This window comes from Typopeltis vanoorti, chromosome 12 (genome assembly GCF_054136105.1).
Source record: "Typopeltis vanoorti isolate ZY-2024b chromosome 12, IOZ_Tvanoo_1.0, whole genome shotgun sequence".
Lineage (NCBI taxonomy): Eukaryota > Metazoa > Arthropoda > Arachnida > Uropygi > Thelyphonidae > Typopeltis > Typopeltis vanoorti.
Genome location: NC_143560.1, coordinates 109,319,892 through 109,326,048, shown reverse-complemented (window position 1 = coordinate 109,326,048; position 6,157 = coordinate 109,319,892).

The following is a 6,157-nucleotide window of genomic DNA, read 5'->3' as shown; positions in this document are numbered from 1 at the left end:
TTTAGACAAATTTTCATTACCAATACAAGATTTACGAGATCAAAGATACGATAACGCCAGTAATATGAAAGGTTATGTAAAAGGTGTGCAGGGACAAATTTCAAATATTAACCCGAGAGCAATGTATGTACCCTGTAGTTCACATTCATTAAAGTATTAGCAGTGAATTGCACTGCTAGTACTCTAGATGCCACAGCATTTTTTGTACATCGTCTATATCTATTTTTTTCCCGGTTCGACTCATCGATGGGAATGCCTCAAAAGACAAGTAATTTTACACTCAAACCAGCCGGTGATACACGATGGGACAGTCAAATTGACCCATTAAAGCCCTAAGATATAATTTGGCCGATATTTGCGAAGCACTGCAAGAAATATCTCAAGATGATAGTTTATGTGGATTGAGTGGAAATACCATGAAATTAGAAACAAGTAGTCTTCTTAAAACTTTAAGGAAGTTTAAATTTATCGCATTCTTAGTAATGTGGTGTAATATACTTTTTGAAATAAACTTTACAAGCGAACAACTTCAGAATACAAGCTTTGATATAAATGGTACCATAAATTGTATTAATGATATAAAGAATTTCTTAATGAAAATCCGAAATGAGGATGAATTTGAAAAGATGTTAACAGATGCGGAAAAAAATCGCTGAGGTCTTAGGTGTAACGCCTAATTTTGAACAACAAACAGTTAGACTTAAAAAAACAATTTGTATATAAAGCAGAGAATCGCAGAACGATACTGTTTTCATGGGTGAAACATAAATGCTTCTCATATTCTCCTCCATCTGAAAAGGAAAATTCTTTGGGTGGAGAATTATTGAGCTTTAAGCTCACCCTGAAAGGGCAATGAGATTAACTGTGTTCAGCTGAGCATAGAATTTATTTTGGTCTCTTGTATTTGCAGAAATCTCTTCATTATAGTCTGAAGCTTGCTTGATCAGTGGGTTCGGATGATTAATTGTCTTGATGAAGAACTTTTCAACTAGGTCGTGAAGGAGAGATGTGATGCAGGGAATGTTGACGTCTCTGTGAATTTGGGAGTTTCTGATAAATCACGGAGCATCCAAACTCATTCTCAGACATTTGTTTTGTATTCTCTGCAGCTTTTGAATATTTGTTTTCGAAGTATGACTCCACGCAGGAGAAGCGTAAGTGATGACTGGGCATATTACCATCTTGTATATGAGCAGTTTGTTCCGAGTATCGAATTTACTTTTTCTGTTGATCATGGGGTAGAGCTGCGCTATTACTTTGGATGTCTTTGAACTTATGTGTTCTATATGATCGCTGAATTTGTAGTTTTTTATTGAGAATTACTCCGAGATATTTGACTGTATTCTGCCATGGGAGTTTAACACCTAGTAAATGTATATCTGCCACGATTTGAGGCTTTTTTATAGTGAATAGTATGGCTGAACGCTTTTGTGAATTGGATTGGATTCTCCATTCCATCAACCATTTCTCTAATCTGTGAATAATGTTTTGGAGTCCTTTGACAGCTAGTTTGGGGCTCAAAGATCTTGCTAATAATGCAGTGATTGTTGAGCTTGGGTTTTGGAGGATATCAGCAATATAGATAGAAGACAGCAAGGGGGCCAAGAGTGAGCCCTGCGGCACTCCCGCCAGAACCTTGCGTCTGGTTGATACAATCTCATTTATTTCGACTTGCATGTATCTGTCTCTGAAGTAAGAGTGAATTATTGTAACTAGATTAGTAGGTATATTGAATGTGATGAGCTTGTAGAGAAGACCCTGATGCCACACCTTATCAAAAGCCTTTGCAGCATCTAAAAAGACTGCAGCTGTATGAAGTTTCCAGTTGAAGCCTTTGGAGATGTATTCGAGCAGCCTGAGGATCTGCTGAACGGTGGAGTTGTTTTTTGTAAATCCAAATTGCTCATTTAGGATTATACGTAGTTGGTCCGTTTGTGATTGAAGCCTAGTAAGGACTACTTTTTACGCGATCTTTCCAAGGTTAGACAGAAGACTGATAGGTCTGTAGCTTTCAGGGAGTTGGGTGATTTTTTCAATCTTTTTGATTGGTGTGACATCTGCTATTTTCCATGTTAAAGGGAAATATTTGAGTCTGAGGATGGCATTAATTATGTTGACTAGATGTACAATGGCTTTTCTGGGGAGTAGTTTAATTATTTTGTTTGTAATTCCATCTGAACCTGGAGCTTTAATGTTGTTCAGGTGGGTTATAATGTTTATAACTTCTGTTGGAGAAGTGGATGTGAGAGGTTCTAGGTCATCTTTTTGTTGTGTTATGGCCTGCCTAACTCGGCGGTGAATCTTGTAGATAAGATTGATGTTCAAATTTTCATATGAGGGGTTGCATTGAGTTTCCAAACTGTCAGCCAGGGCCTTTTCCTTGTCAGTATGAGCTATTCCTTTCGTGGTCTGAATTGGGGTAAAAGTTGTCTTTTAGTGCGGAAGGTTCTCAGAAACTTCCAAATGGAGTTGTCTTCTGGATTTAATTTCATTAACTTAGATTCCCATTCTTGGTTTCGATGTTTTTGGAGGGCTTCACGGACTTGTCTGTTTAATTTATTCAAATTTGTTTTATCTTGAGGGCTTCTGTTATGATACCTCTTTCTGGTTTTGTTTTTCAGTCTGATTAAATCCATGATTTCCTCAGGGATCCAACCACTTGGGTTAAAGACTGCAGTTTGGGTAATTGACTTTATTGCATTTTTGATTTGACTGGTAAGGTTGTTTGCAGCCAATTCTATCTAATCTTTAGTGTGAATAGTAGGGACCAAGCCAATGTGATCAGGTAAGATTCTGGAGAGTTTGTCCCAAGATATGAAAGAGTGGGGAGGGGAGAATTGTTCTTGTGTACCGAGTTAAAGCAGAATAGGTTATAATCGGACGAAAGTTCATTTATTGTTTCCAGCTGATATTGGTATCTGATGTTTTTGAGGTGTCAAGTACATCTGAGCTTCCAGTTGAGCTGTGATGGGTGGGCTCTGTGGGTCCAGTTACAACAATAGAATGTTGCGTTGAGTAATGGTTTAGAGTTCGACCTTTGTCGTTGATTGTGGAGCTATGCCAGCCTGTATGTTTGGCGTTAAAGTCACCAGCCATGATGATGGAGTCTGTGAAGCCGAGAATGGAGTCCAAGTCAGACACCAGCAATGGAATGCTGGCCGAATTATATACAGCATAGATTTTGATATTGCCAGCATTGTTGGTATGAACTTCAACGCCTGTTATCTCTTGGTTTGGGGATTGGTCAGAACATTGTGGCTTAAGTAGTTTTTAATGTATATAGCTGTTCCTCCTCCGCTGCTGGTGAGTCTATCTGTTTTGTACATAATATAATTCCGTAATTTGGGATTATTAGCTGGCCTGAGATGTGATTTGTTATTGAGTCCGTTGGCATTCCATGCAGTGATCATGAGAGAATTGGAATGGAATTTTCTTTTATTCATTATTGAAGGCTGTCAGAATTGAGTGGGTACCTTGTAGGAATATTTGAGCTTATATGGTCATGAGATGGAGTAGCCTTTGTTCGTGCTGCCTCTGCATAAGTTTTAGGCATTTGTTTCCTTTCTTGAGTTGTCGAGCTGGAGATAATTTGGCTGGGGTGTGACTTGCACGGCTGTCTTGAGCATTGCTGAAATGTGTTGGAAGGGTAGTTTTTCCTGACCCTCGGTTATTTGGGTGTGTAATGCATCCCTTGTAGTTGGCGGGGTGAGGTCCTCCACAATTGGCGCATTTAGCTGGTGTGGATCTTGGCTTGGTACACATGATCTGGCGGTCCTTGCCGCATTTCAAACACCTGTAATTTGCCTTGCAAAGTTTTTGGGCATGGCCAAAACCTTGGCACCTATGGCACTTCCCAGCTGATGACTTTTTTCCTTAATGGCTCGGTAGAAATTTTGAGGCTAAAGATCGCAGTCAGTTCATATATCTCTTTCTGTGCCTTGTCAATTTCTACGAGCACCAGTGGCATTGGCCGTTTATCTGACCTGAGCATCCTGCTCACTTTCACTGGTGTTAGGCTCTGATTCAAGATCAGCAGTGATTTCTTCACAGGTGATACCCTCGGTCACTCCGCGAAGCACTACCTTGAGATTTTTCTCACTGGGTAAAGCAAAAGTGTGATATGGAAGACTTTTGTTGTCCATTAATCTTGTCAGCTGTCTGTAGTCGGTGGCTGAAACTGGCTGGATTTTGACTCCTTCATCTTGATTTTTAGCCCAGGAATATGAGATTTTGTGTTCCCTAAGGGCTGATGTGACAGTGGTCCATTTATCCTTGGTGGAACCTTTTCAGTGTTCCTCGGGACATCTAATGTTGGTATGTCTTCATTCATCTAGTCTTCTATAGTTCTTCTTCTTTTGTTAGAGTGCTCCCCTTGAGAGATGTTTTGACAGGGGGATTTTGGTGACAGAACAGCAATGAGTTCATCTTGTGAGATATCATTCTCCGCCTCCTCTCCATCCTGATCATTAGAGTGAATATATTGTTTTATAAATCCTGGCCAGTCAGATTCTAATTTGCCTATTATGAGTTTGAGTACCTCTAGGGACTGCTCCTTATTAAGGATCCGGATCTATATTTTAAGGTTTTCCATGTCAAATTGGCGATTTCCTGCCAGCAGAAATTGGTTAATAGCAGTATAAATAATCCCGCAGGGCCAGGAGCCTGCCAGCAAAGTATCCTGTAGACCTAGATGGACTACTAGCAGTGTATAATCCCGCAGAGCTTGAAGCCTGCCAGCAAGTGTCCTGTAGATTGAGTTGGTCTACTAGCGAAGTCTTGTTAGAACCTACTAATTGGGGAAAAGGAGTATCAATATCTCACTTGACCACAGTTTAGAAACCTACTTCCCTATAAATCCTTAATTTCACCACTGGTCCTCATTGCGGGTGGGGCATGCCGGCCATTTGACCTCTTGCACATTTCGTGCAGAGGGGGAGCCAGTAGGAATCGCACTGTGTTAACACCAGTGCAATGTGAGGTTACTGAGAAACCTTGTATGCAATGTAATCAGGCTCAGTCTAAAATAACACGTCCGCTCTCATCAAAATCCAACAAAATCTCTCTTTTTTTTTTCCCAAGCAGAGAATGAATTCATAACAGATTTTAAACAAAAATTTAAGGTAGATTTTTATTGTGGTATCAATAATTTTTCAATTATTGATACCGCAATTCCATATGTTGATGAAAAATTCAAGCACATGTCTACAATTAACGAAAAGTTTGGTTTTCTTTTAAATATATATGAATTTAAAACATTACTTCAGCAGAACTGCTTAAAAAATGTTTGATATTGAAAGATTATTTCACTTGATAATTCTAGAGATATTGACGGAACAGATTTATGTATTGAATTACAAATAATAAGGCGAATTCCAGAAAATACTTCCTCATTAGATGTCCTGTCATACATATGCAAAAATAATTTAGAAAATAGTGTTCCAAATGTGTATATTGCTCTGAGAATTTTTTCGACATTGCCAGTATCGGTAGCAAGTTCAAAAAGGAGTTTCTCGAAATTAAAACTTACAAAAACTTACACTTGCTCTACGATGGCTCAGGAACGACTCACTGGTCTAGCAATAATCTATAGAGCATGAAATTGTATCTACAATCAATATAGATGAATTAATTCAAAAACTTTGCCAAAGCAAAACCCCCAAAGATTAATTTTTCTATTTAAGATGTAATAAGTTTCTTGCTATACAGATATTAGGAGTAATAATATATGTATACAATTGTATTGGTTTTGATTAATAAATTTTTTTAATGTTCATAATGATATTATTTTTATAAATAAAAATGTGCTTGTGCGAATATGATAAAATATATAGAGAGAGACAGTGCATAGGGGCGCCTAAATTTTCTTTGCCTAGGGACATTATATACTCTTGGACCGGCTTTGCACCAATTTAATATCCATCCCCATTTGTTTTAATTTGCGTAACAGTATTCTATGGGAGTATCGTGTCAAAAGGCTTAGCAAACTCCAGCAGGTATCACTGTATAGGCCCATTTCCCCCTTGTCTAACTCAGCTGTGTCGCTCTATATTATAAAAAAAAAAAGTTAATAAATTACTAAGGCAAGACCGTCCTTTAACAAAACCATGTTGGCCCCATAGAGTATCATATTCTCATCCACCCATTCCTGAATTCTGTC